At 45.8% G+C, this 25,528-nt stretch overlaps 1 protein-coding gene across 2 annotated transcripts in view; it reads right to left on the reverse strand.

The window, feature by feature from the left end:
• Window positions 1-5,051, reverse strand: part of LOC119455561 (homeobox protein Hox-B4) — a 71,496-nt gene extending 66,445 nt beyond the window's left edge. For both annotated transcript variants that reach the window (XM_037716959.2, XM_037716958.2), the window contains exon 1: window positions 4,210-5,051. The gene's annotated coding sequence lies outside the window, so the exon portion shown is untranslated. The remainder of the gene's footprint in view (window positions 1-4,209) is intronic.
• Between the last annotated feature and the right edge of the window lie 20,477 nt (window positions 5,052-25,528).

A 25,528-nucleotide genomic window follows, 5' to 3' on the forward strand; every position in this document is an offset into this window, starting at 1 on the left:
AATAGGAGCGGGCATTCCTCAAACACGTATGCACGTCGCTTAACAAAACGCCTCTTTACAGGGAAACACTGGTTCCAACAGCACGTCGTTAGTGAGGCAATAAAGAAGATAAACGAGCACACACACACACACAAAAGAAAAAAGAACGAGGGTACGAAGACCTTTCCACAACAACAAGGGCATGATACAGAAGGTCCGCGCGCAACTCTCGCATTTCGTCGTCAACTTGCGGCCGAACTAGCCGTAAACGAGCACGTGTCCTGCAAGCGGTTCTCAAGAGCCGTCGTATACCTCGCGTTTCGCCGTGCACGCAGTGTACCGATAGCCATCGCCAAGACGCGGAGTGCCTGACGGTCAGTTCCAAACGGGCCGACCCTTTCCTGGGCGCGCAATAAGCTACAGGCAGCTCGCAGGACAGCGCTAAACCGTGCGACAAAAACCACCACGAGACGCGCAGGCACGCGGCCAGGAAAGGCAGCCAGCGAAACGGGGAGAGAAAAGCAGGCACTGCTGCAAAACAGAGCGGGACGCCGTACACGAATATATAAATAGCAGGACGCGTGTAAAGGTTTAAGAGAGGCAAGAAAAAGGTGGCAGAACGGGAAGTCCATGCTACACGGCGATCTGCACGGGCATTCGCATAGCAGCTGATCCGAGAGACATAATAAAGTCCGCTGATTTCGACTTGTATGCTCGGTGCCAACCAGCACAGATCTCGACGACTGTATACGTATATACAGAACAGCTAGCTGGGCGCATACCTTTCCTTTCATCACTTTTTTTTTTCAGTCGCAAGGAGTGAGTGCATGCTTAATTAACTAACTGATGTTACACTGATATCACTTGTGAATGTTATGCGGCGAAGGTCTGCAGCGTCGTGGCACGGCTTATAAGGCCCTGACGATATGTATACTGATAGCACAAGTAGGTTTAAGAAAACTATGATTTACAACGTCACTCTACATCGGTCGGCGAGCCACTGCCTATTGGGGACGAACTCGATGCGCACGCCTTGTGAAAAGCGCCATATTAAAAAACAAGAAAAACAATTAGAATTGCCCGAAAGCAACAACGCAGGGGTGTCCTTGAATAAAAATACAGTCATCCATTCCGCCTACCTTGTACTCCGTTAATGACATCATGAATGAACATTAATACACGCTGCCTTGAGATCTGGATACGCCATGACTGCTTTCAAGTATTCGAGCAAAAGCCAAATACCTACTTGTTCATTCTAAAGCGCGTGCCTAAAGTCACGCCGCAAGGACCATCAAAATTAACCACTACGCATATAGATGTTAACACCGATCAAAGGCAGCTGCGAAAAAGGCGCGTTTATTGCCTATCAAATGACTGTCCCTTTGTGTATATGGCCCACAAGGAATGCCTTAATGGTCGTCATAAACATCTCTCTCACACGCTACGACTCGTTTGATGCGGTGATAACTACCCAGCCAGCTATTCGGGTGGCTGCTGTTTCAATGAGTGGCGTATTATACAGGCATGACGGCCGTTGCTGTAACGTTACTCAATACGCGCTGTCCTCAAAGAATGCACGTCCCGGTGAAAGACTCGCGTAAGCTGCACGCCAAGCGAATTCTAACGTTCGACGACCGCAAGTAAGGGAAGCGAAGCTAATGATAACATCGACTGAGCTTGGTGGCGTTTAATAGTTCCTGCGCAATGTCTTTTTGAGGAAGCCGAATGCCTACGCGACATTAACATTGTCGGAGACGTTGCAGACAGCCTATACAAGAGATGTAAACGAAGCTCGACATTGGATTAACGCGAGCGGCCGAGCAGGAGTGGGCAAATTTAATTGGTTTTACGGTCTCATGCAGCAATGGACTTGAATAGGCGTCAAGCCAACGTATACACGCAAGTATAGAGGTCTATGCGTGGTCTATAAAAGGGGACATACAAGCGATACACGTAAAAGACCAAAATCATTCAGAAGGCTTGTGAGCCCCATAATAACTGTTTCTCCACTGACTGACGAACGGCTTCGCTATGATTCATTAGTGGATTAACAGGCGTTGCTGCATTACTGTTCGAACGGCACTGCAAATTCGGTCCCAAGTGTTTCCTTTTTTTTTTTTTTTTTTCGTACGCGCTCGCCGTAATCACTGCGAAAGAATTGTGGAGGTATATACGTACATCATGCGTTTTAGTTGTGCGGTGACCTTGGATGCTCGCAAAATGCACGCACTACGGCACACGAACCGAATGTATTCCAACACACCACCGGGATTATTCCAGCGAGACGATGTATATGCGGTGGGCTATATACTATAACAAACGAGAGCACGATTATAAGTAACCAACTCCCATCGTGTATGTATAGAGAAATGAATGATCACCGGAAACTGCGCTCCCCCGAGCCTCAAAGCCGCGCCTATACAGTGCACGAGCAGCCTACAGGGGGATCTGAACTTAGCGAGGAAATTAATTTAACATCAGCACAATGCGCAGAAACCAGATGTGTTATCTTCTGCTCTGTTTGGCGCGACGATGCCAATAAACTCCGCGCGGATTTTCGACGTTCGATTCACTTTTTTTACGCGTGTTAGGATAACGGGCGCTCTTTTTCTCGTAAACAGGGCCATTAAACCAGGCACGCTGCTCGAAAATGACGCGGAGGTCATTGAAGCTGGCATCGGGGTCGAGGCAGTTTGTCGCGCATCTCCGGTGTAGTTCTACACACCCGCACTGGCACACGAACGAACTTTTTTTTTTTTTAATACACAGGATACAAGTGCAGCGCGACTTGAAAAACCGCCACATTCTGTCAGTCGGCTTGTGCTTATATCATTCACTCACTGACTCGTATGCACGCTACATATATGAAAACATTAATCTCAGATCAGTCGTATAAGCTGTCATGCGGAGAATTTGAGAAAGGTATACAGCCGAAAGTCGAGTTTCTACGCATACTGAATAATGTGCAAAGTTTGTTTAATACAAAATATGGTATAGGGGAATGTAGCAAGGTACCCACCCACGTACACGTCCAACACGATTCGGTAGTCGAAGCTAAAGTTCGTCATAACGGCATATTATGCCCACTTGCAGTAACGAGCAGTGCGCAGATGACGTTGTTTCAAAAATGTTCCCTCTCCTGAGAACATGAAGAATTTTGTTTAAAAAATCACATCACTTAGGTGTCAGTTTTGTTGGGAGTCAGCAAAATCTACGTTCCGAGTTATTACAAATGACCACCTTTCTTTGCATTCTTAGTGTTATATAGTGCCACTGAAGGCCAAATACAGCTGCTCTAATGCTATAACCCACTGATGTCGCTCCAAGGTAGCAGCAAACATCGAAATGTCCACCAACGGGAGCCGTACAGCAAACGGCATATAGAATTGGAAAAGATCCGCGAAATCTATACGAACAGCCTATGACTCGTCAGCTGACAGTGACGTGGAGCAATTCACAACGCGTCACTAAACGTCGCTCGACCATGAACATCTTTACTATTGTGGGTATACAGTTTCGTCCAATACTCTCTACTCTCGCAGGAATTACTGCTCTCAACTCAGACGTCAGGAACGGTGAAATGAACGAATGAAACAAATGAAGAAAGAAAAAAAAGGATGTACAAGACCAACTCTGAAATGACGTGCCAATTAGAGGTGTCTAGAGCATACGCGGTCGCCGCAAAAGCTGATATCACGGAGGAAAAAAAAAAAACGCAAGAAGGAACTGACAAGATAGATCGGCGGTGCAGCAAGCATCAGCGCGCATCACGCCGTTGACACCGTGCCTTTCTATACAACCGCGCGGGCCGAACCGGTGTCCTCCCTCACGGCGAGAGCAGCAGCAAATAAAGCAGGAAGCGTCCGTTTTATGGGCGCGTATAAATTACAGCAGCCAAGCCGTATAATGACGCCGACAGCGTGTATTTATCCGGCCATCTTTAAAACCGCGCCGACGGTTCCCGAAGGGCCGGGCGCGCAGAGCACCGACCGCTCCACGAGGAGAGAGCGCGCACGCCGTCGCCGTACGTCGTAAAGGCCCCTAAAACGTGCGGCTACCGCTCTCGTAAATATCGGCCGCGGCCGCCGGACAGGAACGGCCACGGAGGAGCCCGCCGTTCGACCTCGGCTCGGACTCCGCGCAGGCCACGTTCGGACGCGCGATCTCTCGGTACCGAGCGTAACACGCCGTTCTCGCGACAACCAACAGACAGTGAATAATGGTACTCACGAGTGACGACGCTGCAGAGCTGGGACGGGTAGTGTCGTTGCGGGCTCTCTTGTGAAGTTTCTCGCGGCTGTGTCCAAACAAGTAGCGCAGAAGAAGACGAAGGAGGTTTTCAGTCGATCTGGTTCTCAGGTTTTGTTTCGCTACGGCTCCAAGAGGAAGAGGAACTCGTCAGCGCCCGACGGGATGTTCCAACTCAAACGTTGTGGTCGCTTCCCGTCCAGAAGAACTCCGAGTGCCGAAGAGGTGTGTGTGTGTGTGTAGACAACTTGGCAGAAATATTATACACGGTCTTTTCCCACCACCACGGGAGACGAAGAAGGTTCGTCGTCGTCGTTGTTAGTAAAACAACAAGGTTCGCTCGCTCACTCGCTGTTTCTCTCGAGAAAACAACACACACACGCGGCACGCCGTGTCCTCGCGCTGTGCGCGCATCAGCCCATGGCTGGCAGGGGCGCACTCGACGATGCTGAAGCTGCCCGAGTACACAGCGACGACGACGACGCGGTCCGACGGCGTCGCGACGGGTACTCGCTGCTGCTGCTGCTACGGGCGGTGCGACGTCGTTGCAGCTTCATGGCTCCGCTCACGCGCACACACGAGTAAGCCAGCGCGGTGGCTCCCGCGCACGCACGTGCACGTCGGTGCGGCTGACGGACTGCTGCTGCTGAGGCCGGCACGGCGCGCGACTACGCTCGCCTCGGCAGGACGACGTGGCGGCGAACCGCGGCATCCCGGCGCGCTCCCCAATGATCACTGTTTGAGCGCGACTCCCTCTTTTCTGCTGCCGAGCTCCGCTTTCGTTTTCTAGGCGGCAGTCAAGCCAGCCCCTCACCGCCTGCCTGCCTGCGCCTGCCCCGGCGACGCTGCCGCCACCACCGCCACCGCTGCCGCCGCCTCGGGCGTGCCTTCTCTCTCTCTCTCACTCAGGCCTCGGCTATTACCCTCTTCCTCCCCGTGGATGCCTCCCCCCCCCCCCCCCACCTTTACACTCGGCGCGCACGCAGCGCTGTTCGATCGGACGCGTCTTTCTTTTTCTCTCTCGCTTGCCCAACACCGAAGTGGTCTTCCTCCTCTTCCTCGTCTTTGCCCTTCTCTCCCATCTCGCCCGCGCGGGAGAACAGAATCGCAGTCTCGCAGAGTGTGGCGAGCACAAAGCCCGTACCGCCATCTGGAGACGGAGCGCCAAGCTTGCTCGCGAGCGGTTGTCCGTCCCGTCCGGAAAGTTGGGTTGGGTTTGTTTAGCGAAAAACCGTCCCGCGATGTTGCGTGGCAGCAGGAACTTGACCGCACGCCGAATCGATGCGACACGTTTTGTAGGTGGTTGCCTTCTCGGCTTCTCAGTCGTCGAAGAAGAGGAACTAGAAAAACCGCTCATTTTCCATTTCTGTCTCTGTCGTAGAAAAACGCGCGCGAGCGAGAGAGAGACTCATCATAAAGAAAAAAGAACCGGGAGGCCGTCGTCGAAAGCGCTGCTTGCCGCATGTCAGAAGTTACCACGCACGTAAATGGCCCGCGCCATTCGCTATTTACTACGGGCGCGCCGCAAACGACCCCCGAAGTTGTATTTGTACACGCTCCGCGCTCGAGCGCGCTCCTTCCCTCTCCCTCTTCCATTCTGACTCTCTCGCTCTTCCAGCCCTGTAAAATATGGCCTGTAAAGTGTTGCGTTTATAGAGCAATGGCTACGAACGATAAAAACACGCTTCATTCAAAGCTCTCTCGCGAGGTTGGATTCGAGAGTGCGGCGTTCAGTAAACGGCTCTTGAATGCGGGCCAACAGCGCTCGTCATTAACCGCAACCACCAGACACGCCGGTGAAGAAGAGCGACACGCATCTCGCACGGCTTTCGTGCCACAGAGAGGTACACGGCATCCGATACTCTTTACCTACTGATGAGCTACGAACAAATCGTTGTCTGTAAACATCAGCACGGCGATAACTTACACTAGGGGGGGGGGAGTCTAAATTTCTAGGGGCAGAGGAGAAGTGGTTGTCATTTAAATATTTTTATTTGTGTCGTTGGGTGCGTAGCGTAGGAATAGCAAAGTTTACGACTCCAACACTCGTGACAAAGATTGCGAAAAATTACCTCACTTCGCACAATGACTAAAGACGCATTTATGAAGAGACAAAGCTAAAAAGTCGGGACTACATAAAAACCTGGGTGGTCATCGTATTCACCCGTACTTTCTTTCGTGTGGAAGTCGTGGTTTCTTCACCACAAGCCGGCTATGGACGATGTGTCCCTTCGCGTACATACACTTCTTCCGGTGCCACTAAACAAAATTACCCGTTATATATATAAAGAAATCGTTACGAGTTAAGGGGATGCCTTCACAAACACAAGGGGAGGTATACACCCCCCCCCCCCCCCCTTACGGTGTGTGTAGGGAAATCACTGCAACTTCAGAATATGCTGCATTTCTCCTCAAGCCAAGAGAAAGCCAGCCGTTTAATCTCGAATATCGATAGCGTTCTTCTATGCTTGATCTACACTGCCTTCTCCGTCGTGCTCGAACTGCTAGGTAACGTTGCATCGCAACTTCGAGTGTAGTCGTTTGTATTCGTATTATCAATCCCGTGATCTCAATTTGCATTACTCGTTTGGCTTCTTTATCTCTCCTCTTTCTTTTCTTTCTTTTGTCTTTTACATATGCCTAGCGAGCCAGCGTGCATACAGGCGGCAAATACAGGCGACTCATACACTGGAAGCTGAAAAAACGAGCTGGGTTGTGCAATGCCCCCCAACAAGCATGCAGGTCCAATCGCTGTCCGCGTGGTATTTCCTTATGCGCGCATATTTCCAAAGTACAGAAGAACAAAAAAAGACTTAAACGAGAAAAGAAGCCCCTCGAGCAAAACGCCCTGCCTTATATCTGCCACATAGCTCAGCGCCAAACATTGAAATGCTCCTCGCGCGTACCCGGCCACAAGGATGCCGAAGCCAACGGCGACCAAGGTCTCGAGTTGGCAACGTTCCTTATGGCGGAAGTGGCAAAGTGATGACAGCTGAGGGAAAACATGCGCGCCTCTAAAGGAGCCATTAACGAGGCGCCGCTATCACACTGCAGAAGCCACGGAGGTGTTGCGTTATACATATATAAAGCAAGCCAGTCGCGTATATATATGCAGTGCTGCTGCACCTAAACGTAAACACCTCAGTATGTTCGGGTTCCGCGGCATCTTACAGGCTGCGGATTCTGGCGCGTTCGTTATACCCGCGCGACGGGTTTCTTCCCACGTCGGGACGTGAGTCCAATGAAAAATACGTTTCCTTGACGAGCGCGTTGGCTTTCAGGCTGCTATAAGCCGAAGGAAAGCTGCAGTTCGGGCGTGCGCAACCTTCTATGCAGCGTGAACGCGAGGCATCAGGCGTGAACTCGTTAGCCTGGCATTGTAATCAAAAGTGGCTGACGTCAGCGCGCGGCGAGGGCGCTTACACGAGTAACCGGTGTGACGGTTCAGTAACTTCACAATGGCGGACCAGAGTTGTGGAATGGCGATTTCGTAGAACCTCGTCCACGGCAAGTGCCTAAGGCCCGCCTTGAACAAGAATTCACAATGTGAACTTACAGATCGTACGGACACGCTTGTATACTGTCATCGAAATATGAACCTATTGAAGCGTCTGAGTTCACTCTCTCAACCATCTCTCCCCTTATTAAATAATGTGAGAGATAGACCTAAGGCTTGGTTTATAGGGCTTTGGAGAAGCAGGGAACGTGTTCAAAGATGTGTTCATTTGGGGTTGGCGGAGCAGAGCTGAATCAATAAAAACTGAGATCAAACAAACTTGAATTTCCGTCGACGATGTGCGCAACAATCACAGATGAGTGTTCTATAACAGCGCCTTATGACATTAAAATACAGTGCAACACGGCAGGCAGATAAGTAAGGGAGGATGAGGAACGAAAAAAAAATATATAAAAAGAAAGAAAGAAAGGAAGAAAGAAGAAAGGAAGAAAGAAAGAAAGAAAGAAAAACTTCACACTCGTGTCTCCCAGAACAGCACCGCGTCTAATCTGCCCGTGTTTCTTTTTTTTTTTTTTTTCAGTTAATAACGTGGTGGTTTTAATGTAAAACCATCCTTACTATAAAAAGCCGATGTACTACACTGCCAAAGAAGCAAACTTCACTGTATACAAAGACTACGCGGCGTTCAGAATTTGCCGTCACGTTTGCAAATTTAATTTTTTTAAGAAAGGGTAATGAAGCAATAAAAAGAACCAGGAAGCACAGGAACGCAGTTCTTACTGAATGTAGGTCCAGCTGAGGATCTAATGAGAAATAACTCCCTGCTTCAGACAAGTGTCGCTCTTTGTTGACGTGATTTCCATTGAAAAAGAAAAAAAAAAGTCATAATAATATAAGTAAAGACCCAAAAGAATACAGCTGGTGCCTTTCTAGCATGATATTAACGCCCACCTATTGTGTACCGAACTAAAAAGCCTTACGGGTACAAATAACTCCTTCATCGTGCAAACTCCTCTCACTATGTTCTGCGAGTCAAAGATCTACCGATAACAATACGTCCGTTTCAGGGCAGCACTCCTCACGGAGCCGGAGGGACGCTCATCTTCGTCGAGACGCGACTAACCGCGGTGCTCGAGAAGGCGGCGCTGTCGCCATCTGGTGGATGGAGGAGAAACTACGGACATGGTGGTGGGTGACTCCTCTCCTTCGCTCTCTTTACCGCCTGTCACGCTTTTCCGGTGTTTTTTTCTGCTCGTCTCTGTTTGCGCCGTTTGACGCACTGTATACGTTATCTTAATCTGCCGTCGCAATGAATGATAACAAGGCAGAGAGTGCAAACGCGTTTCTCCTGTTCGCCCGTGTCATATTATATGACATCCTCCGTCTGCAAGCTGTATCGCATTGCAGAGGAAATGTACGGTATCGCTGAGCGGTCGATGTTGCGACTTGTCTCCTGATGTTCCCACTAAAAAAAAAGGGCATTATCAAACTGTCATGGCAACGATGTCTCGGCAACGATAAAATAAATACTAGATAATGAAGAATCGATGGCGTCGCGTAGGTTCACGGAACCTGCTGACCTTTCAACCCGATGTACCGTCATTGTCGTCAGTGCATTCCTCGGGCCATCTAATGCAGTTAAGAGTGGCGCTTAAATGAGCGCTGATAAACAAATGGAAATCAGTGAGTCAGGCTTCGGCAGCATGAAGACTGACACTCTTACCATGACAGGAAGCTTGGTAAGCTAGAAAAGAGGCCAAAAAAAAAACAGAAAAAAGAAAAAAAAAGACCGGGTTATTATATATGCTCTTCTATCACCAGCTCACCGTGACGTCACAGATTTTGACAACGTCAACTAGGGTATAGCCAGCAATTCACCGGTAAATAACGACTATAATTCACTCAAAAGGAAGCTATATGGCTCAACCTAGCAAGTTTAGACAATTTTGTCTGCTTCAGAATGAACCGAAATACAAGAAACTATCTCGAAATAAGTAATGTCGCAGTGACGTACCAGTGCTAAGTCTTCGTCGCGAGAGAAAAGGAAATTAGCAAGTTTCGCCCTAATTTTCTTTACGAATAATCAACCTTTTCCCGCCGAATGAATTAAAATAGGGTTGAAGAAAAAAACATGCTTTATTAGCTTAAACTGCTTTCGCAATGGTCTTTAGTGCCCTCTTTTAAGGAATTCCATAAAGCGGCTGTGTGCATATAAACCTTTGGGACGTTGTACTTTGCCAGTCATCCACTCATGTGTATAACTTCTAGGTGTTGATATCAGTTACCTCAATATTGTCTTCCAACCGTCTCGTGCGCTTGTGCGCGGGCGCGCATGCGCAGGCAACCTCATTTACTCTCGCCGCCACAGCAAGACGCGATTGCTTTTATGTCGACACAGTCACGCATGAAAAAAAAAATGTAAGCAGATACGAGTTTTACAAGTTTACATATAAGCCTGCAGAACAAATAGAGAAAGAAGTTACTGTTGGGCCGTCAAAGCGGCTGCATGACTGCCGGCCTGTTTATCGGCTGTGTATATCGATGCAGCACGCGAGACCACCTTAATCTACATATTTTCGCGGAATATATATATATATATATATATATAAGAAAATCAGAAGCCCAACTTCGCGGTTATATATATATATATATATATATATATATATATATATATATATATATATATTACTTTAGCTCAGAGCCTTATTTACTCTTTCGAAGCCTTCAATAGCCGGTCACAGTCAAATCCTGAAATACTCAGGACAGGTTTTATGATTATTCCAATAAAAAAGGCCACGCCACACTTTACTACAGGATTAAAATACGCGTGCCCATTAACGAATGCGTTTAGCACAAAACACGGATTACTAAAAGGTTGCAATAACAAACAAAAGCAGTGGGAATGAAAAGCACGCTCTCATTCAAGAGTGCGCATTTCTGATTTTTTTTTACAAGCGAAAGTTACGTTAAAATGGTAAGGTAAGCTTAACGTAGCGACGGCTAACCAATTTTATTATCAATTGTATTCAAAATAGCGCACCTATACAATTTCTAAAATAGGCTTTCTCGCTCACCGAAACACAGGCAGTGCGTCAACGTGCAAAAAAAATTATGTGCATAATAGTGCACATTAAATTATCACAATCTGTACATAGACAGGCAGTGATATTACTGTAAAATTTAAAAAATAAGAACACGCGCAACAGTAAAATGCAGATTAGGTTACTTCATACTTAACTGCTTTGCTGGGCGTCATTCACCGTCGCTTGTTTGCTCGCTTTCATAATTTTAGGGCCAATATGATGCGCTACTCTCCTTGATTAACTGAGATGAACATTACAGTGCCTATCCCGAAAGTGGCCCAGCAGTAGCAACTTACAGTGTCACAGTGCAACCCTATCACAACGCCCTACGCCATAACATACGCGAATATATGCACCATGAAATGTCATTATCATGGATATCAGCGTAAAAACAGAGACATCAATGAGAAGCTGGGTCACCTGCAGTCGATTGGGCTGGCGCCTCTTCGCACGAACCAGTGTTTGATATTAAATATTTTGTTAATGCATGTGACATGGGGTATCATTCACAAACACGTCCATGTGCGCAAAAAATATTCGTACGAGCGCGCCGCGCCAGCCGCCTTCGACGAGTTCATGACACATTAAGGTGATAGACATTGACAATCCGCTTCAGAATATAGCTTTTCAAATGTGACGAACTTTCACTTCCGTTTATTACGGCAAAATCTGGACACTCACAGAACAACTAAAGTGGCACAAACTCTTTACTACGGTGTCTCTCGTAGCCCAGGCAGTAGTCCTGGCCCGTTAAAAACAACCAATCAATCGATCGATCATTTCACATTTCACTAAGCCTAGCAGATGTTAGAGCACGGTGTGATATAGCACAGACACGTCGTGTGATTGAGCTACAAATACTGAGAACTGACAGGCACATGCCTCGACAGACACTTCGCAAGGACAACACTCTCGCGCTGTGCGTCTATTTGCTCGTCCACGTTAGCTTTTCTCCTACTTCAGCTCATCGACATTAGCCAGCTAGTCTGTGTAAATATCCTTCAGCCCAAAAGCTCGCCATTCCACACGGAACTGACCCTCCAGCAACGCTACGCAAATTGTTCACCCGCGTCTGCTCCGCCACGCAGCACTAGAGTGAAAGGAGCAGCCTAACGCTCGCAAACCTCCGCCGCTCCGCGAGCTCTTTGAGTTATACGCACTGCTTCCTTTAAAGTAAGGCCAGACAAGATATATAGCGTTACAGTGCGTCACTCACACAGAACACCATTGCTTAGAAGTAGTACTTGCAGTTGTTGTGTGATACAAATGCCCTTATTAACGTGGAAAATGTAGAATTGAATACCTCCCATGCAAGCTTATTACGGAAAACGATAGCTCCGTACGCTATGCAAAACGCTGTGGCGTAACTAGAGGATACGATTCGTCTATACGAACGAGTCTATTATACGACACGTTACTTTTTTGCCCTTAGGCAATAGTTTTGTCAAAAACCGCGGCTTTCGCCAACAAAAGCGTGCGTCGCCCGTTATTCGTGCAAATGCCTCCTCGTCGTTTACTTTCAGGGTTGCCTAAAACGTATACAAGATAAAACATGATGAACGTCTGGAAAAAAGGCATGCCATGCGAAAGTAAGCAAACGCGCTGAGTAATTAAAACATATCTAGCGAAACCAAACTCACCAGTATAGCTCTCCCTCCTCGGCTCAGGGGAGTGATAAAACGGCGGTCGAGCCTTGGTGGAAGCGCAGGATCACTTTGCAGACGCGGCGGTGACAGTTTCCGCCGTTGACTCCACGCAGATTCGGATACCAGTGCACCTTGTCCCGGCGACGTTCGACAACACTCGGACTCGACCGCTGGTTCGACACTGCAAATGGTTCTGAGGTCAAAGGTCGTCGCGAGGCGATGCCTGCAGCGGGTGGTTGCGTTGGGCGGTGCTTCCGAGGAAGAGGAAACGTCTTCGGCGCACCTGAGAAGAGACAAAGGAGCACGACAGGTATTGGTCGGCGACCCCGTGACACCCAAGAGAGCAGGGGTGGGTGGGGATATATGTCGGCAACTTGGTGCTTGTGTGTGTACGTTGTCCATATCCCTCTTAGGTGCAACAGGGGCCAGCACCAACATCGGGAACTGACGCAGTAAACGAATACGAGAAAAAAAAAAGTGAGCGAAAGAAAGACGTCTTCCAACGAACCATGGCACCCCAAGTCATCTTGTTAGTCGAGAAACAAAAAAAAAAAAAAAAAAAAAGAAAAAGAAAGCGCCATATGGCAGGCGAGGAAGTCGCGATGCCTGCTGGCATTCGCGCATATAGATGTTTGCCGCGGTAACTAGACTCCTCCCCGACCCTTTCAAGCTCTCAGCGAAGAAAAGAACAGGAAAAAAAAAAAAAGATACACATAGTCTAACAAGCAGCGTGCGTTTCTTGTATATATAGCGAACGCTGGCTGCGTCCTCACACAGAAAAAAAAATGAAACTCGGCCCGGTCCCAATCATGCGCCAGCGTCGGGAAGCTGTAAAAAAAAAGCAGCCCTAAAGTTCAACGGCACCAGAAATCTCCTCTAATGGCCACCGCCGTCACTTCCAGGCTTCGCTCGAAGCGGCGCGGGACGGGCGGGTCCTTCGTGCTCGCCGCAGGGTGGATCTGCCCAAAGTCTTGCCGGGACACGGCGTCGCTTTGTTTATCTTTTATTTTGTTTTTCGGCGCGCCCGAGCAGAAACAAAGGAGGCAAGAAAAGGGAGCATGCGTCTAGCCGCTGTGAAGGCCGGCCCGTTTCGCCAAGGGCGTTCTTTTCACGCCACCGCTGATGCCGCGTTTCAGCGCAGGGTTCCTTCTGAGGCACGGCCGCTCGTGCCCGAGGCCACCGAGTGAGACTGCGAGGTTCGGCGCCGAATGCAGCTCGCGCGGCCCCTTTCATCTCCTTCGACGTCCTGCTGTATAGTCATATACTGCCGAATTAGACAGAAAGAAGGAACGTTTGAAAGGTGCGCGCACTATGGCGCTGCGGCTCAAATTCTAGGGCGGTTCTATATAGGTGTAACGATGACCGGGGCGACGATGCTTTCGGGACGACCAGACCACCCGTATAGTGAGGCGAGAAGTAACAGGCAGAAAACAGCGAGGAGATCAACGCGAAATTAGTGAGACGTTATCGCAAGGCGGTATATGTTCGGAACGGCATGTATAAAATGGCAACCAGACGAAATGGATTTCCGACGTATTTTCAGCGTATGTAGTGTCACCACAGAGTCGGCGCGCCTATTTAGCGCCTCACAATGACTACGCTTTTGTCATGGCTGAAGTATACTTGCCGTGGCAACCACATGGAACAAATCCGGAATAACAGTGCGCGTCGTCGCACAGTCTCAAATAGAAGCGCTGAGTGGGGCTATGCAGTTCCGAAAGTATACGTCGGAAATGCGCTGAGGTATGGCCACCATTAGACTGAAAATTGAGTTCTCGATGTTCGGGGGAAAAAAAAGCAACTAATGAAAATGCATTCTCCGGCACGCAATAGTAAGCGATATGCAGTATTAAACATAGGCTTCTCTCTCTCTCTCTCTCTCTCTCTCTCTCTTTTTTTTTTTTTTGCGCCCCTTGCAGTTGGAAGCACATTCTGCGAGCTTCAAGGTGTCACCTAACTTTTCTCGCTAACTGTGGCGTCAGCTGGCCGCACTTCAACTCGCAGTGCGCTCGGCAGTTGTAATAAGACACGACACGCAAGCAGCATCCCACACATCCAATAACTTTGACGTACTCGATTTGATTTGAGTCCACGTGCCTAATTCGTCCTCGAATGCGTGTTGACTTATTCGCTCTCCGACACAACCGCCTTTCCGGGGGCAGCGCGCGCGCGAAGAAGAATCGTTGACATTCCAAAGATCTGACGCATCCGCGCTCGAACTGTGTTGACGAGAGAAATCGTGTTCGTTTCCAAGGCCCGAAACTGCGCGCCTCCACCATTTGCCCCCGAGGCTCTCCGGAACATATTTTTACGACGCAGTTAAACCCATCGATAAAGTTACGCGCCACCACGCTGCGATGAACGAACGTCTCCGGGAAAGCGCCGATGAAAAGCGGGCGGCGGCGGCGGCGGATGACAGAAGCGAGCGGCCGCCGCTAATGCAACAGCAGCGCCCCGAGGCGACGCAGCCAGCGCCATCTCCCAAAGCGCTGCTGGCGGCTAGCACGGCGGAGAAGAGGAAAGTCGAGGAAAGCGGGAATAATAAGCTGGATTATTCAGAGTTGGGGAGCGCCGTGCCACTGGACTGGTTTGTCGCGCCGGACTCGTATTGGTCGGCGCGGCCATCGCTTCCTGTTTGACGCGAGGGGTCACGGCGAGCGGTTCCGGAATGCCCCAATGATCGAACCAACGGTAGCCGGCGAAAGAGCGCTTCGCCGAGGCCATTGGAGGACGGAAGAGTGGAGAGGACAGACAAGCGAGGGAGAACGCGGAAAGAGTGGTTAATCCAAGTGGCCTCGACGGCGCGGTACCCGTCCTCCGGCCGAGCGCGATTCGGCGGCGGCGTCGAGTGGAGCGGGCTGATTTGATATGCAGCGAATTCAAAATCTCTCGCGGCTCCGATTAATCGCGAAGAGGGTTCCGCTCGCGGTTGGAAGAGCGTGACACGCCGACTGCACGGAGAGGAATGCGGGTTTGCGTTGCGGCGTAGTGCTGACTTCGATGTACGAAAACATCTCCTTGCATTGCGCATCAAATGGTCCTCGAAATAACTCCGATATTCAGGGGGCCGCCGCACGACATACTCGCATACGCTTCTTAGGGGTTCGATGTCGTAATACAGACCAAGCTCGTTGCTGCAGGTACTGTTGTATGAAATGCATTGCGTTGCATTGGTACTGTTGTATGAAATGCATTGCGTTGCATTCAACGAAGTATAACACACAGAGGAATACATCGCTGTACGATATTATCACTAAAGAGTATGAAATTTTCGCTACGCGGAGACAGACTCGCTTTGTCTTCATGCATAAAATATGTGCAAGCGAACGCCGTCGCCCGAATGGAGTGCCGGCGGCAGATTTGGTTTGTGAATGGAGTTTTATTTCAGTTGGCGAGACGTCGAGATTAGCTTCATGCACGCCGAGGAAACATCTGCTTATAGAAAGGCAAACAAAGATAAAATCGCAATTTCTAAACATACAGGGTTTATCAGGTATATAACATCCGCGACGTAGCTATACGCTGGCAGATGTACAGAAAGGAATTATCGCGAACAAAGCCAGGGTATTTTAACCATGCATGGCCGGTATACTGTATAGCGATTCCTCCTGCTCGATTCTATGTCCCTCTTATCATCCACCCTTCCCAGCTGCAGCTGATCCCGGTAATAACGCGGGCGAAGCATCAGTCTGACTGGTGATGAGCGAACAGGAATGACAGTGGCATAGAATCGCTATATTATGCTGCTCTAATAAATTTAAAAAATATACCTTTTCGCGCCTAATCAGTGGTAAAAGCGGTGCTCCGCGTACATTATCAGCGGCGCAGGCTGGTCACGAACGGTATAGATGATAAAAAAAGTAATAGAATCGAGGGAAATGACTCTCCATATCAGGATTATATCTTACGCAGCATCACTTCCGATATGGCCCTTTTCAGCACTGCCTTTCACAATTAATCGCAATTCCCAGTGAGAAGTGCGGCTCCGCGCGTTGATATATCGATGTGTGCGACATCAAACTAACATTCGCACGACCGATTGTAACATATGTCACAGTATATGAACGCAATCACACTGTAAAATGATTTACACACCTAAAAGTAAAAAAAAAGTGTAAATTGGTCTATAACTCACACCCTTACACCATTTTGGTTGCAAGGGTATGAGAGACCGATTTACAGCCTTTCTCGCTTTTAAGGGTGTAAGTGATTTTACTGTGTACGCTTACGTACATGCATAGGCGCTCCACAAAACTCCACATCAAGCCTGTGTGGTCCAATCAAAGACTTACTCGCAAAGAAGCTAGTTATACTTTATCACATCAGAACTCCACTGACACCGAGACTTGGTTGTTTAAGACTGGACGATCCGCTTCCCCACATTGTGCTTTATGTGGTGAGATCAGTGATGCCCAACACTTTAACTGGTTATGCCCACAGTTTGACACAGAAAGACAGGCGTTGCTTCACAACATATACATAAGTGAGGCCTTACACATGCGAGCTGTGAAAATCTATATTGTACGCTGAAGGGCCCGCAGTAATCAGGAAAATAGTTCTGCGGCTATTGAGTACGCATGCGCCGTACTCCAGAACGTGAATGCGCCACTAACTCCAAAGATCTACCTATACATTTATATATATACATTAGAGCACTGGTCGTGATTTCTCGGCCTGGGCTCGGTCCGGTCTCAGCACTTGCAAATGTTCAACCGTCTCAGCCTGGCCAGGTGGCTCAAAGCGAGACCGGGCCCGGCCCGACCCGACCGCAAATCAGGCCCGACCGAGGCCCGAACATACCGTCCAGAGCAAGCTGTTTCAAATAGCAATAATTGATGTTTTGTTGGCGCATGCTTAAGTACATGAACCTTCAGTAATTTATTTTGCAAGAGAGACAAATTCCGGGTGGAGAAAGATGACCATACATAGAGGGTACGAGGAGCGTTTATTCAGCTTCGGCATATACTGTACTTATTTTTCTGCAAATACGTGTAGCGCGCGGTAGGAATGGTCAAGAGCGTTATCTGGCAGATTTTGTAGCAGGCAAAATTATTTGCAGCACCTGTCCTCACTTCAGGTTGCCATAGCAAGAGAAGCAGATGATGAAAGCCAGATTTATCGCTTTTGTTGCAGATACAGTCAAACTTGTGTATAAGGAACCGCCATTTCCGTGAGACACAATCCCTGATCGGTGTTCACTGAAGTTCATAAAGATCTAACCTTTTAATTCTGCCCAAACACAGCGTCACGCGCACATATGCACATGACACACGTAGAGAGACCTCTTATAGCGATCATAAAATTTCGCAGCTGTTGTACGTGCGCTCGCTTAGCAATTCCAAAGCAAGGAAATTGTGCAGAGCGCTATTTTAACAAGTAGTACACGTGATTGTATATAGCGCCATATGTTTAGCCCCTTGAAAGAGAAAAGTGACATCCACCCGAATGTGGCACTACAAGCTTCGCAGATGAGCAACAATTCGTCCTGGTCCGGAATAAATGGGTTTCCTTTGTATCTTCGTGTCACGTTCGGGTGAAGGACAACTTTCCCTTTCATGAACCTTTCTTCGCCTTGCGGGATTCTGCAGAACTGATTGACATATGTGCATAGCCCCTTATGTGCTTATAAAAGCACAGAAAGAAAAGATAGTGAGATGCTTTACCTGGAACATTTTTGCAGTGAGATGGAAAAACTTTACTGGAAAGAGAGTTTGATCCACTTAACTTAATTCTCGCCCGTTCCGCATAAATCAAGCCGCAAGAAGCAAAACGAATTCGGTGTTCCAGATAAAACTTATCCAAATAAGCGGCTTGTCTCACATAAAAACAATACTCGTTCTATTTTTGATAAAATATCTGGAACAAATACGCATACGCAACCTATCTCGAACCATACAGATTAAGAGTGTACACCAAGGAACAAGACCGGCCCGACCCGAGCCGTCCTTCTTACAAAGGAGGAAGCCGGGGCTAAAGACTGGAAGGCCTGACGAAGGCTTTGGCTTCCCTGTGCAGTTTGACATCATATAACGCATAACTGAAAATGTAACAATGTAAACACAGAATCTCAGATGAACATACAGTTATTACAAAGAAGAAAATAACAAGCAGACATCAGTAAAGTGGCGCTATACAAAACACAAGTCATAATCAATTAAATATTGTTTGGTTTGTTTTTTTAAGTATACGCTCAAAGACACACCAAAATTAACATTTGTTGACACCTTATTAAGAATTGAAATTATCTGATAATTTAATTTTTATTTGCCATAGTTAGTACGTGTTTTAGGGACCTGGTGGATTTGTGTACGAAAATAGTATGCGTCGTTAGACACAGGATATAGTTTTGTACGTGTAATTTACTATTTTTGATACATTGCAGCAAACGAAAAGGGTAGACCTGATTCGCTTTAAGCAGATCATACCTGCAAAATAACGGCAACGTGGACAAATCTTTCCGACGGCCATAGTAGCCATGGATGTACCGCAGGGCTCTCTTCTGAAGTATTAGTATAGTTTCTGATAGTTTGAAGGAGTAGTGGTTGCCCATACTAGAACACATACAGTAGCGTAACCTAGAGTATATAAGTGCATAATAGATCTGCAGTCTTAGCCACACAGGTACCAGATTAGCTACTTTGTAGAGACAGCTCCAATACTTTTATTACTTATTTCAGATGTTAATTTGGATATATGTGTGTTTCAGGAAAGGTTTTGGTGGAACCACACGCCAAGAAGTTTAATACAGTCAACCTCATTTATTGGTACGTTACCGAACTGAATGCTGATTTTATATAAATCAGCAGTATTAATGGGTCTAAAAATAATGTAACATGTTTTAGATAAATTTAAGGAAAACTTATTGCGTTGTAGCCAGGATTGTAAGTTATCTAACTGCCTATTTACCATACCCTCTGCTAGCTTTAGAGATTTGGCAGTGAAAAATATGTTTGTATCATCAGCATACATAATCATGTCATGAGCACCGGGTAGATTGGTAATGTTATTAATGTACATTAAAAACAATATCGGTCCCAATATGGATCCCTGAGGAACTCCAGAAGTGATTGGCAGTCGGTTAGAAGAGACATCATTCATCCGCACATATTGCGTCCTATTACATAAGTAATTCTGCAGCAGGTTTAGTGTAACACCACGTATGCCATAATTATTTAACTTGTGTAAGAGAGTGTCATGCTGTACGCAGTCGAACGCCTTCCGAAAATCTAAAAATAATCCAAGAGTGTATTGCTTGTCTTCAATGTTTTGAATAATTTGATCCTTAATAACAAGTAGCGCTTGCTCTGTAGATTTTTTCTTCAGGAAGCCAAGCTGGCAAGCAGATGTGAGGTTGTTTTTAGTGAAGAAACATTCAAGCCTGCACTTAATGACACCCTCGAACACTTTAGAAAACATTGGCAACAAGGAAATCAGTCGGTATATAGTTTGACATTTCCCTTCGTTTACCACCTTTGTATATTGGACATAATCTGGCTATATTTAAGTCATCGGGAAACACGCCAGTTGTAAACATCAGGTTAGCAAGATAAGACAAAACTTCATATGTATAAGCCGCAGCATGTTTGATGGGAACAGATCTTATGTCATCATGACCCGCAGACACATCATTTTTAAGTTGCTGATTAAAATGGCTATTTCTTGAGCGGAAGTCGGCGATAAAAACACAGACTTTGATAGAGAAGTGATAAGGTTATCAAATACAGTGTCAGCTTCATGTACATCACTGAGCGGTTAACCAACACTGACAAAGTATTTATTAAAAGCACAGGCAAGTTTAAAACCTGAAAGGTTTCCATCTTGCGTATCGACCTAGGTCACGGTGTTATTATCTTTTCGTTTGGTTAGATTTGTAACTTCCCGCCATACTTTACTACTGTCATTTTGGATTCGTGTAAAGCGCTCGATAAAGTAATTAGCTTTTGCAGCTTTTAATTCTTTATTCAGTTTATTTATATACTTTTTATATTCCTTTATCATAATAGGGTCCCGGCTATCGACAAATGAGTGGTACATCTTGTGCTTTGTGCGGATTTTTTCATGTAAATTTTTGCTTATCCCTGAATTTCTTTTTGTTTAATTTTCGTTGGATTAGGGGGAAAGCTTTATTTCTGTTCTTTGCTTGACTGACAAAGTTAAAACTATCGAATCGCGCTGTGATGACGCCGAGAATCGACTCCGGCGCACAAATCTGCTTTTTTTCGGTATACCAGATTTTCATGATGAAAACTGGTCGTCTGCGGAAAAAAAAGTGATAGAATTTTGCTCACAGAACCTTGGCATAAGTATTGAACCATCGCAAATCGAATGCTCGCATCGCCTTGGAAAGTACAACGCTGGCAAGTGCAGGCCAATTATCACTAAATTCACACTTTTCAAGGACAAGCAGCGTATCTTAGAAAATGGGTTCAAGCTGAAAGGTAGCAAACTTGCAGTACGCGAGGATTTTTCCCTCCAGACTCGAGTTGCTAGGAAAAATTTGCGTGACTTCGCGAAATCAAAAGGCTTGCCATACAAACTGAACGTTGATAAGCTGCGAATTGATAATAACACATACTATTACGATGCCATGTCATGCGCAGTTGTTCCATCTACGCGATAGCTAGGAGGGAAGCAGACGGCAAATATTACCGGTCATTCGCAACCACAGCGCCTGAAGGATGAGCCGCTACGTTTATCTCTTGCCTATACTAACATACGTAGCATTCTATCAAAACACGTTGAACTAAAATCGCATCTTGAAAACTGCTAGTGTGATATACTAGCTCTGACAGAAACTTGGCTTCATTCGGGTATTTTGGATCAAGAGATTTTACCAGACACTAACGATTACGTTGTCTATCGCAAAGATCGCTAAGGTAAAAAAGGTGGTGGTGTTTTAATTGCCGTTAAAAGTCGCATTACATCATTTGTTGTAGATATTCCCAGCCCACTGGAGATCCTATGGGTCTGCATGACGTCATCATTTACTAATTCATTAATTGGCGTCTGTTACAGACCACCGGACAGTTCTCCTTCTTTCATTTCCGATTTGCGCGCCATTCTCGATGCTATTTCAGAGAAGTATCCTAAATCCAATATATTCTTAGCGGGTGATTTTAACTACCCTGATATTAACTGGCCCTCTTCAATTTCCACCTCTCGCACCTCGAATGAATTCATTAAACTCACCCTTGATTTTTCTTTAGTACAGTTAGTCGACAAACCTACCCGAGGAACTAACACCCTCGATCTCATTCTCGTGTCAAATCCCCAGGTTACTAGGGCCGTTACTGTAATTGATGGTTTCAGTGACCACAAAATCTTGAACCTAACTATTATCATCCCATCATATTCACGAGCCGTTACTCCTAAGCGCATCTTCAATTACAAGAAAGCCGACTGCACTGCCATTAACACTGGTCTCGAAACGTTCTGCGATGCATACATACCATATTTTTCCTCCCGTACACTCGACGAAAACTGGACAACTTTCAAGCACAAGCTATTGGCACTAGTTCGTGCTCATATACCGCTAATCTCATTCCGATTTATCGTATCAAAGCCATGGTATCACAGATCTCTGCGAACTCTACAAAATAAAAAGAAACGCTTGTTCAAGACAGCTAAGCGACTAAACACTCCTGCCTCTTGGTCGATACAAAAATCCTGTGAAGCCGCATATTGTCGCGCCGTTCGTAAAGCTAAGAACAAGTTCTTTTCTCATGATTTACAGTCCCTGATGACTAACAATCCCAAAAAATTGTGGCGTGCTATTTCCCCGACCTCCTCTCCGACTAACGTAGCACTACAAGATGGAAACGGAAATTTGATTGAAGAAGAAAAATGTGCCGATGCCTTAAACAAATATTTCTCATCCGTATTCACGGAAGAAGACTTCTCAAATATTCCTACCATTACTGACGTCACTTACAGGTATATGAACCGCATTCAATTAACAGTCGAAGGAATCACATCCGTAATAAAAAAACTTAAAGTATCCACAAGCTCTGGTATTGACGGAATCAACACTAAGATTCTCAAACTAACAATAATTCCTTGCAGTTTAATCCTGTACCATATCTTTAATCAATCATTATCCACTGGTACACTTCCAGATGATTGGAAAATTGGCAAGGTGATACCCATCTTCAAATCTGGAAATAAATGTGATGTAAATAACTACCGCCCCATATCCCTCACGAGCATTCCTTGCTCGTGAGGGATAAATAGAAAATACTAGAACACATAATTGCATCTAATATTGCCCAGCATTTAGAAAATAACCATTACTTTTTTCCCCAACAGCACGGTTTTAGGAAAGGTTTGTCTTGTGAAACCCGGCTACTAGAATTCACTCATGATCTATTTTCTAATATGGATGGTAACACACAGACAGACTGCATATATGTCGATTTTTCTAAAGCATTTGATCGTGTAGCACATTGTCGTCTAATTACTAAACTGTCTTCCCTTAATCTTGATTCTCTAACTATATCATGGCTGCGGAATTTTTTATCATCACGCAAGCAGATTACATGGGTTAATAACACCTCATCTCCATTTTCTGACGTTACTTCTGGTGTTCCTCAGGGCAGCGTCCTGGGTCCTTTATTATTTCTTATCTACATTAATGACATTCCATCTCATATATCATCAAACATCCGTTTGTTTGCCGATGATTGCATATTATACCGTGAAATTAAAGCTCGGGCAGATCATCTGGTACTACAACAGGATCTTGACACAATTTCATTCTGGTGCTCGAAGTGGCAGATGACGGTTAACGCTGAGAAATGCAAACTAATGACGTTCAGCCGAAAACAGTCAAACTCGACTTACACATACTCTCTTAACAATAAACCCTTATTGGCAACGGACCACTACAAGTACCTTGGCATTAACTTCACTTCTAAACTATCCTGGGCAATACACATTGAAAAAATTACCGCTATACAGCATCGCGCACACTCGGATACCTGAAACGTAATCTTCACGCGGTGCCATCTATAACAAGAAAACTAGCATATCAGACATTTGTTCGTCCACAACTCGAATATGCATCCTCTATCTGGTCACCTCATGAATCATATCTAATCGACTTGCTAGAATCTGTGAAAAACCGCGCTGCACGTTTCATCACCCGTGACTATAACCGCTACTCCAGTGTGACTAACATGAAGGCTTCGTTATCATTACCATCCCTGGAATTACGCAGAAAGATAGCCATTCTATGTTTGTTCCATAAAGTCTACAGCGCGCACGTAAATACCTTGCCACTATCAAAACCTCATCGCATATCTCGCAGGCTTCCTAATCAGCGTAGTTTTGTTCGTCTTTTTGGCCGCACTCAAGCCTTTAACGCATCTGCGCTAGCACGTGCCATTATTCAATGGAATGACCTCCCTGATGATGTAGTGTGTATTCATGATCACGCGGCATTTAGAAATAAAATACTAACCATGTATGACTGTGTTTGTTAACCATTTGATATCTTGCAATCATGTTTATACATTATATAATGACAGCATGTTGGCCCGTTCAAATATGTACAATACATACTAAGTGTCTTATTATTAGTGTTACACCTATGTTATCCCTCACATTTTTTCATTGTATAACACTTGGTTTTTGAATTCCTTTTTGTTTTGTGTTCGTGTAAAAATTTATTGTATAGTCCCCCTCACATAATACTCCTATGTGGAGCCTGTGAGGCATTTGTAAATAAATAAATAAATAAATAAATAAATAAATAAATAAATAAATAAATAAATAAATAAATAAATAAATAAATAAATAAATAAACGTCTAAAAAATTGCTGATAAACTCTGAATACGCCTCATATATGTCGCCTATGTCATATATGTTATGCCAATTTATATTCTGAACGAGGTATTCAAAGTTCATCAAAGTTTCATCAGTAATTTCCCGCGTAACATGTTTAACAACTGTACGTTTAGGTTTGTGCACCCTTTGCATAAAGCAAAAAATTGGAATGTGATCGCTGATGTCTGAAATCGGTAAGCCAGATTCGATATCAGATGGTACGGCATTTGTCACACAAACATCTAAGAGGGTAGCAGTGTCAATTGTAATTCTTGTCGGTAGAGTTATGTAATTTGAACACGCTAAAGATGAGACAACACTGTTAAATTCTCTAGTATTCTGTTCATCAGACAGTAGATTTAAATTAATGTCGCCCATAAGTACAAACAGAAGAAATATGGAGTACAAATTTTCAAGCAATTTTTCAAGAAAAGAAAAAAAATATCGTTTGTTTCCAGTCCGTGGCCACGACGACTATGTTAGGCAGCGATACAGTTAAACAATCAACATTACGACTTACTATTGAACGGAATGCTGGTAACAACTTTAACCATAAACAGCAAGGCCTCCGCCCCTTCCAGTGGGCCGCAGTAGACCGTTATATGCGTAGTTATGGAAATGAAAATGATCATCATGGGTGAGCAACCAAGTCTCAGTAAATAGCAAAGCATCAACTTCTGTTGTTAATGAAGTAAAAAAATGATCAAGGCGGTCGCGTTTGTTTTTAATGATTCTAATGTTAAAGTGAACAAGAGAAATTTCTTGCTGTCGTCGACTACTGAACCTAGTGTTAAAAATCTCGGAGTTACAGAGGGAACAAGTTGGCGATTGGAACATGGCCATGATCACTGAAGTGAACAATTAGGCCACTACTGGGATATCTTGCACAAGTCGCCCTCATCGATAATCATGATGGCCATTAGTGGATTCATTCTTTCGGGTGAAAACCTTGCCTCCGCTCGTCCAAACGAATTTCCAAGATATTTGTTTCTGGAGGGCAATGGTGGCTCCCAACAACCGCTTATTAGATCGGGTTAGATGCTCGTTAACATACACCCGATCAGATCCATGAACTCCCAGCATTTAGTTCGTAATCCGATGTTTCCTAGCTTTTGAAAGAACTGCCTGTCGCTTAGCGCGGCGCACGAAACGAACAATAGTGTTGCTTTCACCTGCCATGCGCGTCGCTATCTTGGTTACAAGTATCAATGTCAGCGGAACAAAGTGGCGCTTGAATGATTTCGCCAAGTCTTTTTATTACATAATCAGTGTTGTCGACCGACTTGACGCC

This window comes from Dermacentor silvarum, chromosome 6 (genome assembly GCF_013339745.2).
Source record: "Dermacentor silvarum isolate Dsil-2018 chromosome 6, BIME_Dsil_1.4, whole genome shotgun sequence".
Taxonomy (NCBI): Eukaryota; Metazoa; Arthropoda; class Arachnida; order Ixodida; family Ixodidae; genus Dermacentor; species Dermacentor silvarum.